Source organism: Gorilla gorilla, chromosome 23 (genome assembly GCF_029281585.2).
Source record: "Gorilla gorilla gorilla isolate KB3781 chromosome 23, NHGRI_mGorGor1-v2.1_pri, whole genome shotgun sequence".
Classification (NCBI taxonomy): domain Eukaryota; kingdom Metazoa; phylum Chordata; class Mammalia; order Primates; family Hominidae; genus Gorilla; species Gorilla gorilla.
The window spans coordinates 45,145,069-45,158,084 of NC_086018.1; the positions used below are offsets into that span (position 1 = coordinate 45,145,069).

The following is a 13,016-nucleotide window of genomic DNA, read 5'->3' on the forward strand; positions in this document are numbered from 1 at the left end:
TTGTCACCTGGGTGGGGCTATGTCAGCGTCACTGCCGCTGAGTCACCACGTGCACTGTGCCTGTCATCCCTTTCTGGGACAGCATGTCGCTTTCCTTGGTGTCACCAATCATCTCCCTTAGGCGTCTGTGAATCACCCACTCCCTGCCTCCCCACCAGACAGGTTACCGGAGCGGGCGTGTCTGGAGGAGCAGGCAGAGCAGGTGCTGCACACCTCATGTCCTCTGGGACCCATCCCTTCTAGGCCCCTCCTGAGGACACCCCCTCCTGAGGACACCCCCTCCTGAGGACACCCCCTCCTGCCGGGCTCCCCCCACGCGCAGCCCCCTTCCCAAACCCACGTTTGCCTCACTTTCTTCCTTGTCCAGTGGAGTACACCCCTCAGCACTTCTCTGTGTGAATGAGCCTGGCAGGGACCTACCTTGAGATCTGCATGTCTGGATACCGCTGCCTTCTGGCCTCTCTCTGGATGGAGGGTGGAGGGTGGAGGTGGAAGCCACTTGCTCGCAGGCTTTGGGGGAATTTGCTCTCCTCTCTTACAGTGTCCAGCATTGCTTCTGAGAGATTCGCTGCCATGTGACTCTAGGCCTGTGTTTGCACCTTTTCGTTCCTTCCCCAACACCTCTGCCCTGAGTGTGGTGGTGACATGTCTTTTCCTCATCTTGCTGGAGCAGTCTGTGGGATCCTGCGGTCTGCAAAACTCAAGGTTTTCATCTCTAAGATTTTTCTGTGGGAAATGTCCTGAGAATTCAATTCCCTGCCATATTTGTTTCCAGAGTGCCTACTAGAAGGTGGGCTTCCTGGATAGCCCCTTATTTCCGACCTTATCTTTGCATTGCTATAAAGGAACACCCTGGCCTGGGTAATTTATAAAGGAAAGAGGTGTATTTGGCTCAGGGTTTAGCAGGCTGTACGAGCATGGCTGCAGCATCTGCTCAGCTTCTGGGGAGGCTTCAGGAAGCTTTTCCTTATGGTGAGAGGCACGGGGAGCCGGCGTGTCACGTGGCGAGAGAGGGAGCAAGAGGGGAGGGGTGCCACGCTCTTTACACCACCAGCTGTGTCCTGAACTAACAGAGCAAGAGCTCACTCACTACCACAGGGAAGGGACCAAGCCATTCGTGAGGGAACCACCTCCATGACCCAGACGCCTCCCACCAGGCCCCACTGCCAACACCAGGGGTCACACTCCACCATGAGACTGAGAGGGCACGGACATTCAAACTGTATCACTGTCCTTGCACTCAGCAAGTGCCACGTGTAAGACCTTGCTGTAACCTCGTGCATCCCTGGAGGGCAGTGTCCTCAGCCAGGTGGAGTCCAGGTTCTTCCAGAAATGCAGAAATGGTGAACCTGCCTGCTCTGCGGCAGAAACCAAGCTCGTTAATCGGCCAGTAGTGAACATTGCACCACCTGGTTGAGCTGACGCTTCTGTGGGCAGCAGAAGGAAGTATGAGCTCTGCGGCTGCTCCAGCCACAGGAGTGTTCCCCCTGCCCCCTGTGGGCTCCATGTGATCTGTGACTCCATGTGGGGGCAACAAGCCAGCTTCTACCCCTGCTGCTGGAGCAAGGAGAGTAGATGGCCTCTGCCCGTGCGATGGGACCCTGGCCACCTGGGGAAGCAGGGGCATGTCAAGGCCATTCCTGCTGACAGTGGGGGTCAGAGCCTGGCGTTGGTCATCTTGCCTCACTCTGCAGTGACAGGCTGCTTCTCAGCAGAAGGGAGCATCTGCCCATCAGTGCACAGTGACCCTGGCTCTCTCGCAGAGGCCCCTGGGGTCTGCAGCCTCCTTGAGAGCGATCCCACATGGGAGCCAGAAGTGAGCGCACAGTCCCGGGGCGCCCGCCCCGTCCAAGCCCAGCTGTGCTTGGGGCTTAGCCCAGCCTGTCTGTGGGGCCACTCGAGTTCGTGGCAGCACCTCCCAAACTCTCTGTGCTGAAGGCCAGTTTAGATTTTCTACCAGTTCATTTCAGACTGATAAACTTTGGTCAAGTACGGTAATGGTGGCGTGGCAAGGGTGCAGTGTGTGGCCAGTTTCTTAGCACCTCCCTCGGTTTCTGCACATACATCCTTGAGGGCCATGATCAAACAAGCTGTGAGACGCCAGAGCCCCGGACCCCACCTTTAGGAGCCCACCTTTAGGACCCCACCTTTAGGAGCCCCCATTTGGTGCCGGAAGAGATAGGGTCTGCCTGGATTCCCCCCGAGTCTTGGTCGTCAGGCCTGGCGGTTGCACCCCATGTTCCTGAGCCCTCTTCTGGCCCCGTGCCACCCCGTTCTTCTGGGACTGTCACAGGAGCTGGCTCTGCCTGCCCCTACTCCTGCTTCCTTCCGATCCACCTTCCAGAATGCAGCCAGAGAGAGCTTTCTAGAATGTGCACTTGATCCCTTCATGCTTCTGCCTGTAGCCCTTCAGCAGCCAGCTCTGCTGTGGGACCATGGGCACATGCCCGCTGCTACCTGGCTGCTTACCTGCCCGGCCTTAGTCCCTGCACCGCCCCGCCCTGCTGTCTCTGGCCTGCAACCCAAACTGACTCCTGCCTCCGACCCCACAGGACATGAGCTGCCTCCTTGCCTGGGTCGTGCTTCTCCCCAGTGCGAGTGGCCTTTCTTCCTCTTCCCTGGCCGTGTTCGGAGTCCTGTCCTGGCTCCTGACCTGTCATTGTCTGCCACGGTTGCTGTGCCTTGTCCCGGGGGAGGCTGTGATGGCCCCACCTTGTACAGCAGGTTGGGAGGTGCAGGTTCCTGCTCCCACATCACGTTGGCTTGAAGGCGGGCTGTTTGCTGGGGATGCAGGAAACTCCCGAGTGTCCGCGGAAACGCCGTGTGATCTAAATGGCACCTTGAAACATAAGCCGAGCCATTGGATTTCAGTTCGAACCAAGGCCTTGAACTCCCTGGGGTGGACATGGAGTTCGTTTGGAGATTTCAGCCTCACCGAAGGGCTCACTTGGATGTGAGCTCATGACAGAACGGCCACCACCGTCTCAGGGAGCCAAGTGTGCTCATTGAGATATGGAAAAAAATGAACTCCAAAAATTGAAGTAGGCAAATGTTTAGGCGACGCCTATAAAATGTAACAGCCTATCCACTTCATTCAGTGTTCAACTTTGTATTCATATAAACTGGGTGACATTTGAGCATAAATTGTGGATTAGAATTTGTTTTCTCAGCGGTTCCCAAGTGTGCACAGGGACATCGTAGAAACCATAGCCAGTTTTCAGTTAAATGAATTACTTGCAGCTGATAATTCCAAAGCAAAAGTATACAGCTCTTTCCATGTTTTTATAAGGAAAAATAGACTTAGTGTGGAGTCTGGCTGCATTTTAATATGCTTGGGGTGGGGCCTCTGAAGTACTGGGGACAAGGACTGAGAGGAACGTGAGCCAGCCCTGCGGAGGCAGCCCCAGTACCAGAGCGGGAGGCTGATTCCAAGCATTTGCCAGCCCCATGTGAAAGGGCCGCCTGTGGGTGCTGGTTTTGATTTTCACTCCCAATGCCATTGTGAAATTCTGGGTGATTCCAGCTGTGCAGCAGAGTTGACATACTGCTTAAGATGGGACTGTGGCTTTTCGACATTGGTTTTTAGGACTGTCGTCTGTCCCCTGTGGGAACTTGGCAGGTCCCTTCTGGCTGGGACTTACCGGCGGCTCCTGGAACCTTTGCCTGGAGCTCTCCCTTGCTGGCTGTCAGGAAACAGGAGGGCCGTGGAGCTTCGGCGGTGACACTTGTGGTGTGGCCCTGTGCCTGCACGAGGCAGCTTTGCCATACGTCATGCCAATACTTCATTGATCGAGCAGCGGCTTCGGGCTGGCAGCACAATCAATACGGCCCCGGGCATCCTCGCGAGCTCCAAACATCCTTCCGTGGGCTGTCTCTCTCTCCCTCTCTCCCTTCCTTCCAGAGGAGAAATTCTCTTGACTGGGTGAAGGTTGGCATTTCAACCGCAGGACTTAATACCCTTTCTCGTGGGCCTGGAGCAGGTCCCCTGTGTCCACTCCAGTTATTCCAGAAGGTGCCCTGCCCATGCCTCCCTCATAAGAAAGCTGCCTGCCTGTGGGGCAGAGGGCAGGGGACTTTGCTGGCGTCTCTCCCCTTGCACGTTTCCGCCTGTGAATTAGTCTTGCCATTAAAGAAAAAAATTATACCCCCATTCAAATCATTAATTGAAAAGCCCTTATTATCCCATTGGTGGTGTTTGATATCTAAGGCAGATAAACTCGGAGAAGCTCATCCGCTCAGTCCCTGAAGAAATGTGATTACATCCTGGGTCTTATTAAAACATCTCCCTCTCAGCTGTCACAGTTTCCCACTTTGCAGCCTTTTCAGGACACCCGAAAGAATCACGTATGGAAACAAATGACACCGGCCTGAGGGTGGGCCGGGGCAGAAGGAAGGCGGGTTCTGCTGGAGCACTGCTGGTTGGTAGCCCACCACCCCTTCCCAGCTCCTGGCCAGGACAGGCCTCACTCAGGGCTGGACTGGCCAGTGTTTACAGGCAGCGAAACTTGGAGAGACAGAGTCACTTTTGTGTGCAGCTAGGGCTGAGAGTGCCTGAGCTTTTTATGTAAACCTTGGGTGTAAAAGGAATCAAAAAGCAACTGGCAGCCTGGGAGTGTCCTGTGGGACCCTCCCTGCCCCACCCACCCACGAGGCTGCGTCCTCTTGTCAAACCTGGGGTCAGCCAGCTTCACTACCAAACCCCTGGACTTTGTTTGCAGAAAGAATTCCTTGTGCTGTGCGGCTGGCATCCTTTCTGCTCACGTCCTGGGTTTCTGATGTGACAACCGAGCACCCCCAAATTGAGATGGGGGGTTAAGCAGGGAGACAGCCTCCAGGGCCCTCTGCCTGGCAGGGCATGTTGCACCACAGGGGAGGCTGATACAGAGTTTCCTTGCCCGGCTCTCCCGGAGCCTTGGCTGATTCCAGCCTGGGCTGTGGCTTTGCCCACCACCTCCATGCCTGAAGGGCTGGCCACTTACCTGCTCCCTCAGGCCTCAGTCGGCCTCATCGGGACCCCTCTTGCACCTGTGGCCAGACTCAGACCCCAGTCCCCAGCTGGGAAGGGGACATTGGCTGTGGCTCTGCTGCCGAGTGTCTTCCTCAGGGATAAGCAGGATGGGGCCTCTTCCCTGACAAGAGTGGTGCAGAGCCCACCTGTGGGCAGCCGGCCTTCCCAGAACCCCCTGGCAGGCCGGCGCAGGGCTCGGCGCTGCTTCCCGTCATCCCAGTTAATCCCACGGTCCTCCGAGGAGGGTCTGCGGTGGGTGCGTTTCCTTGCTCGCTGATTCCTCCATTTAGCAGCCGTGCGTCGAGCACGGGTCCTGGACCAGGTGACACTCTGGGCATGGAGGTCCCAGGCACTGTGGTCCCGGCAGGGAGGATGGAGTGAGAGTGAACCAGAAAAGAAGCACAAGCGCAGCCTGGGGTTCATGAGAGAAGGCAGCAGTCGGGGTAGGGGGAGAAGTGGGGTGGTCAACACCTGGCGCCCTGGGCCCTGCAGAGAGTTCCACTCGGGGGGCGCAGGTGCCAGAGCCAGGCCCTGGATTGATGGCAGTAGTGGGGCATGGCCCAAGGCAAGGATGAGGGGCCTCGAGGCCGGGTCCCACAGGGCTGGTAGCCATGGTGGGGAGGAGTTGAAGGTGATTCTGCAATACTTTGGCTTCTAAATCGCCCAGAGATCCTGGTGCCTAGATTAGTACTTGTTGAAGGAATGAAAGTCGAGGGGAAGTGACCAAAAAGCTCTAGGCAGGGCGTGTGTGGAGAGTGCTGTGTTCATTCGCCCAGCGCTTGCTCACTGAGCACGCGCCACGTGCCAGGACCACCCGGACACACGTGGTGAGGTCACTGTGGCTGAGTGGATGGGCCAGGGACACCGGTTGAGGAGGCAGTGCTAGTTGCTCGGGTAGGAGTTTGCAGATTCCAGGGAGAGGGCAGTGGAAAGGGAAAGGAATGAGTGGCTGAGGTTCCCAGAACCTCACGTACGGAGGGAAGTGAGGCACGGTGGTGTGGAAGGCCTTGGATACTCGGGGGCCAAGGCCCAGGATCCCTCCACCACGTCCCCTGAGGCCTCCCAGTGCCAGCTGCAGTGGGGGCCCTTGCCCACTGTCTGCCCACCTGCCCTCTTCAGCCTCCTAGGAGCAGTGAGGGTCCTGGCCCCCACCCCAGGTCCCCACAGCCCCTTTGGTGGACTTGGCTACTTGGCGTTGGCCCCAGGATTCAGCCGGTCTCCCCGCAACCTCAAGCTCCTGGGGCTGGCTACCACCCACCTGGGTGGTCTCTCCTACAGCACCCAGCTTCACGCTTCGACCAAAGCTGTAGGATGTTGGGAGGAGTAGGTTGGTTTGTGTGTGAAATAACAGTGTAAATGTGGGGTGTGAAATGCCCCGGCATCCAGCCTTCCTGGGGGAGGCTTGTTTCAGTGATAGTTGGACCCGGGGACGGGGGACCAGGAGGTGAGGCTGTGGACCCAGTTCCTTGGAACCAACCCTGGGCCATGGGGCACCAAGAGCCCTGGCGATCAGGGGTCCTGGGCTTGAGCCCCCTCGTCCCTAGGGATTCTGAGTGGCCTTTCAGCACCCACCCACCCTGAGCTTGTGCATGCCCCGTGGGACCAGGACTGCTGAGGTGAGCAAGGGCGGTGGACGTCACTGCCTGTGCCCCCAGGACACCTGTGGCCCTCAGAGCGGGAGCTGCCTCATCAGGACCCCTCTTGCACCCTGTTCCATAGGTGGGGTGGTGGCAGATGTGTACTCGCCCCCTCTCCAGAGCCCCCAGACCTGTCCCGGTGTCCCATTTCACGGTAGGTCTCCTCCCAGTTGCCCCGGGGCTGCGGGTGTCGCCAGCCCATGCTGTGCAGGTGGCGAGTGTGAGCAAACCTGGCCCCGGGCCCTGGCTACGTCTTCACTCGGGGCGGGCATAGAAAAAAGTAAAATAAGATAAAATGAAGAAAGTGGAAGCGCTTGAGGAGGTCTTCATGTCGCCTCGTGATCCACTTCCAGTCCAGGAAGCCCTGGATCTGTACGGTGTGTTCATTTCGTTACCCTAATTAGTTTGAGGATTTTCAGGGCAAACATGGTAGGATTTCTCAGTTCAACTTTGGGGTGTTTGTTTTTTGAGATAAAGCACACAGAAGAAGTTGCATTGATCTTTTAATTCCTCATGCAAAGAAAAAATATTTGCTCTTCTCTGATTTAGTGTGTCTGATTCTCACCGAGGCTGGAGGGGGTGGTGGGGTCCAGTCAGAGTGGACGCTGGAGCGTGGTGGCGTCCCAGCCCTGTCATCACTGCCCCCTCACTGCCCAAAGAGGGGACATGTACTGCCCCTTAGCGAGGAGCCGAGGACCCCCTGCACCCCCCTGCACCCCTGCTTTCCTTCTCCCTTGGGGCAGCTTTCCTAGGCCTCCCTGACTTCAGGGGTGCTGGATGCCTCTGCCCAAAGCCCCACATTCTATGCCCCTTGGAGCCCTGAAGCTGCCCCTGCCCCCAGCAGCCTCTCCACCACTGTCCCTGCAGGCCTGCCTAAGCCAGCTTCACCGGCCACACTGGGCTACACCCAAGCCTGGCCCCTGAAGCAGGCGGTATCTTCATGGCTGCTTACCACTGGGGAAGAAGGGTGGGCGCAAGTGGGAAAATCGTCATGAAAATGGGCCTCCCACGAGGTTGGAGTGAGGAGTGTGGGGTCCCTGCCAGTGGGGAGTAGGGAGTGGAGAGTGGGGAGTGGGGAGTAGGGAGTGGGGAGCGGGGAGCGGGGAGTGGGGAGTGGGAAGGGAACTGTCTCAGACAGGAAGTTTGCATCTCTGAAAGGGGCTGGCCCTGCCTTCGCCTCCCTCTTCAGGGCTCAGCATCTCCATCCGTGTGATGTTACTGGCACCCCCTCTCAGGGTTGTTGCAAATGCCGGAGAAACACAGGTGCTCTGTGGAGTGTCGTCGTCAGTGCCACTGTCACCTAATAGGATTCCTAGTCCCCCTGGCGTCCAGAGGCTCCGGCACCCATGGAGATACCTTGTGAGCCGCAGTCCTCGTGGGATCGCACAGGTAGCGGCACCTCGCAGCTGTCTCACGGCCCATCACTTTGTTGAGGAAGAAGTGGCCAGAGCTACTGTTTATAAAAGCGACAGCATCTGTGCCCCAGCCTCTTCGCAGCGTGCTCTGTGCCCCCAGCTAAGGACGACAGACCCCACCCCAAGGCACTTTCGGCCTCTGGGGGACAGGGAGGACAGTGGACAGTGATGACCTGCAGGCTGGGGAGGAGCGAGCAGTAGGACACACAGACCCCACCCCAAGGCGCTCTTGGCCTCTGGGGGACAGGGAGGGCCGTGGACAGTGATGACCTGCAGGCTGGGGAGAAGCAAGCAGTATGTCCTTCTAGAGAAGTGAAGCTGTGTGTCCCGGCACGGCTTCCCAGCCACCCTCCCTAGTGAACCTTGCCTCTTCCCTCCCCTGAGCTGTAGGAGGCAGGTTTTGGCAAAGGCCGTCCTTGGAGAGCCCCCTTGGTGGGTCTTAGGGTGTTTGCCACATCTGCATGCTTTGCAGTTGACAAGCATCTTAGTCTCTCCGGGCTGGTATAACAAAATAGCATAGACGGTGGGCTTAGAAACAGCAGTCATTTATTTCTCAGATCTAGGGTCGGGGAGGCCGTAATCAAGGCACCGGCAGACCCGGCATCTGGTGAGGGCCCGCTCCTGGTTCATAGACAGCACCATCTGCCATGTCCTCACACGGTGGGACAGGGAGGGGCCTCTCGGCGTCTCCTTCATAGAGGAACCAATCCCTTCCCCGAGGGCGCCCGCTCATGGCCAGTCACTTCCCAAAGACCCCGCTTCCTAATACTACCACCTTGGTGTGAGGATTTTAACCGATGGATTGGGGGAAACACAAACGTTCCAGCCGTAGCACGTTATTTGGCCGAAACCCAGAATACCAGGAGGCCAGCCCTCACTCTGCAGCCGTCTCCCCTGAGGGCCCAGCCTGGATTCAGGCCTTTTGGCTTGGCCAAAGCCCTTCTGAGTCCCACCCTGAGCCTTTGCGGGAGGGTGACGTCATGTGCTTTATTGCTTTGTTTATGTGCTTCAGTCACCGTTCCGCTCCTGCAGCGACCAGTCAGGCACAGAACACTGAGGCCGCCAAAGACTGGCCCTTGGTTGCAGTTGCCCCCACGGAACTGTGTGTCTGGGGCCCAGTTGCCGAGGAAGTACCTCAGAGGACACCAGTGACACAAGCCACAGGTGCTGACGTGGCCACACCTCCCAGGGCTCCTTAGCAGGTGCGCACCTCGAGACAGGTGTTCACCCAAACATGAGCCGTGGAGGGCTCCCAGCTGGGTAGGCCCGGGGTCTGCATTGTCAGGGGCTGGTCGGGGCGGCCTCAAAGGGGCTCTGGTCTCCACCCAGCTCCTGCGTTCCCTCCTGTACATTGAGCAGAGCACCTCCAGGGGGCTTTGGGTCGGCTCCCCCTCCTGTGTTCTCATGAGAGGCTGCTCGAACGTGGCCCGCTGGGACAGGAGAGGGACCACCATTCCTGGGTGAGTCTAGGACACTCACCTTCCAAGCCCCCTGCTTCCAGCCACTTAGGAGGAGGCGCGGTGTCCTGGCCGGGGAGGTTGTTAGTGTCTGCCCAGGGCGCCTTGCCTGAGCCGCGCTCGCTAAGACCCAAGTTCAGGAGTGGCGGCAGGAGAAGCCCTGCTCTCACTGCCTCACCACCCTGCTTCACCACCCTGCTTATGTCTCCAGATAATCCCGTTGTAATAAACTTAATTCCTGCCAGTCCGTGAGAACCAGCCTGTGGACCTGTTGCAAAGTCCACATCATGTGACTGCTCCTGTTACACTGTCAGTCTTGATTAGGGTCCCACTCTGAAATGTCAAGCTGTGGTCTTGTCTGCACTCCCTGATTCATTCATATCTTTTTATAATCATGATCAGATGACACCTCTGTCACTTTGGAGATGTGTAGCTAGGAGCACTGGTGACACCCACAGTGAAGCCCAGCAATTTTTGAAGTGATTTCTCCTCATTGGGAGCCACAGACCTAATGTTGAGCAAAAATTGAGCTGTGCGTATTTAGAAATCAATTGAAAACATCACATTGCTCAGGCTCTGAATGTGTGCGTGCTGAGTCTGCCTATTCTTCTCGGTGGCCCAGGCCGCTCCGCTTATTTTAAGATAGATCTCATTGGTTGTGAAAATGCTACTGTGGGCCGGGCGTGGTGGCTCACGCCTGTAATCCCAGCACTTTGGGAGGCCGAGGCGGGCGGATCACGAGGTCAGGAGATCGAGACCACAGTGAAACCCTGTCTCTACTAAAAATACAAAAAATTAGCCGGGTGTGGTGGCAGGCGCCTGTAGTCCCAGCTACTGGGGAGGCTGAGTTAGGAGAATGGCGTGAACCCGGGAGGCAGAACTTGGATTGAGATCGTGCCACTGCACTCCAGCCTGGGTGACAGAGTGAGACTCTGTCTCAAAAAAAAAAAAAGAAAAAAAGAAAGAAAGAAAGAAAATGCTACTGTGTGGCGCCCATTTCAGGAGACAAGGCTTGTTTTTCTGGAAGCTGGCCTTGCTTGGCAGCCAGCCGGGCCTGCAGGGGATGCCTGCCCCTGCCTTCCCTCCTTCTGCAGGCCCTGGAAGCCTGGCCCTGGCGGCTTGGGCCTGGGGGCTGTCCCTGGGGCTCAGTTGCTGCCCTGGCTTCTGCAGCCTGTGAGCATTCCCCATGCTGGGGCAGCTTATCACAAAGTGCAACTTGCCCCTACCCCAAAAAAACCTGCCTCCCACAATCGGCAGCACACAGCCTTGGGCAGGTGCTGGAGTTGGAGGGGTCTGGCATACAGACTCCGGAGCCCTGACTCTAGGACCGCTCTGGCTTGTTAGCATGTATGTTAGTCCATTTTCGTTCTGCTTTAAAGAAATACCCGAGACTGGGTAATTTATAAAGAAAAAGAGGCTTAATGGACTCACAGTTCCACATGGCTGGGGAGGCCTCACAATCATGGAGGACAGCGAAGGAGGAGCAAAGTCACATGTTACATGGTGGCAGGCAAGCGAGCATGTGCAGGGGAACTGCCCTTTATAAAACCATCAGATCTCGTGAGACTTGCCATCACGGGAACAGCATGGGAAAGACCCACCTCCGTGATTCAGTGACCACCCGCCGGGCCCCTCCCATGACATGTGGGGATTGTGGGAGCTACAATTCAAGATGAGATTTGGGTGGGGACACAGCCAAACCATATTAGCCTGCAACCTTGATCAGGTCACTCTGTCCTTCCTCGCCCAGTCCCAGAAGCAGACAGGTTCCCATCGGTAGTCCTGAGAGTTGCCACCGTGCTTTTTGCCTTCCCCTTACGCACACATTTATAATCCTCGGACCAGCTCTCCCACAGAGGGCAGTTGTCCCCAGATCAGAGCTGAACTTGCTTGGAGCCACACAGCTGGTATGTGGCACTGTGAGTGGAACCCAGGGCAGCCGACTCCATGTCTGGGCTTCCAGCTTCGTTGGCTGCCCTGACTTTCCTCCATGCCTTCCGGAAGGCCCTCCCAGCTGCCTCACTCTGAAGCAGGGCACCATAATTCTGTAAGGAAATGAGATTTGAGCCACACGCCTGTTTGTGCCACACACCTGCTCTTTCCTACATTGCTTGTAGTGTTTTCCTAGAAAGGTGGGAAGAAGGAAGAAGGGAAGGAGAGAAGGAGGGAGATAACAAAGAAGGAAATGACATGGCTAATATCTTAAACACTACAGTTTTTTAATATCAAATTCCACTAGTTCCAAAATAGAGCTTAGCTGGATAATATTCTGAGTTGTGGCTGGAATTTCTGTTCTACCAAATGGTTGTCTGGCATGAAACGTATTTGGATTTTGATGGATCAATTTTATCAGTAACAGTGCTAATTGGACATAAGCAACATCAGCCTCCTGTGTGCTGGGCCCACTAGTAGGCACTGAGAATTCTTCCCACATCTGCCACAGCTCTGGCCCCTGTGGCTCTTTGCCAAGGTCAGCTCCTCATAGGACTAGCTCCCTCCAGGTTCCCTGTAGGAAGATGGGACCTGTGGAGCCTACTTTCAAGCCTACCCCAGAAGCTGTTTACTTTCCCATCCATCCACCCACACACCCATCCACCTACCCACACACCCATCCACCTACCCACCCACCCACCCATTCTTCTATCCATCCATCCACCCACCCACCCATCCGTTCACCCACCCACCCATTCACACACCCACCCATCCATCCATTCACCCACCCACCCACCCATCCATTCACCCACCCATCCATTCACCCACCCACCCATTCACCCACCCACCCATCCATCCATTCACCCACCTACCCACCCATCCACCCATCCATTCACCCACCCACCCACACATCCACCCACCCATTCTTCCATCTATCCACCCACCCACCCACCCATCCATTCATTCACCCACCCACCCACACATCCACCCACCCATTCTTCCATCTATCCACCCACCCACCCACCCATCCATTCACCCACCCACCCATTCACCCACCCACCCACCCACCCACCCATCCATTCACCCACTATGCATCCATCCACCTACCCATCCATCCACCCACCCACCCATCTATCCACCTACCCATTCACCTACCCATCCATCCACCCACCCATCCATCCACCCATCATCCATCCATCTGCACATCCATCCATTCACCTGCCCACCATCCATCCATCCATCCATCTACTCACCCACCTATCTACCCACCCACCCCCATCCATCTACCCATCCCCCATTCATGTATCCACCCACTCACCCACCCACCCACCCCATCCATTTATCCACACATATGTATACCACCCACCCCCCATTCATCCATCTATCCACCCACCCACCCACTCATCCATCCATCCTCCTACCCTCCCATCCACCCATCCATCCATCCACCCATCCATCCATCCACCCATCCACCCACCCACCCGACCACCCACCATTCAGCATTTATTTGGACACATACTCTGTTGCTCTCAGTCAAGCACTGTGGAGTTCTGAGCCTTTGCCCTCA

At 56.7% G+C, this 13,016-nt stretch overlaps 1 protein-coding gene across 3 annotated transcripts in view; it reads left to right on the forward strand.

Moving 5' to 3' along the window:
• TBC1D22A (TBC1 domain family member 22A) overlaps positions 1–13,016 on the forward strand; it is a 408,936-nt gene that overhangs the window by 363,238 nt on the left and 32,682 nt on the right. The window lies entirely within an intron of this gene.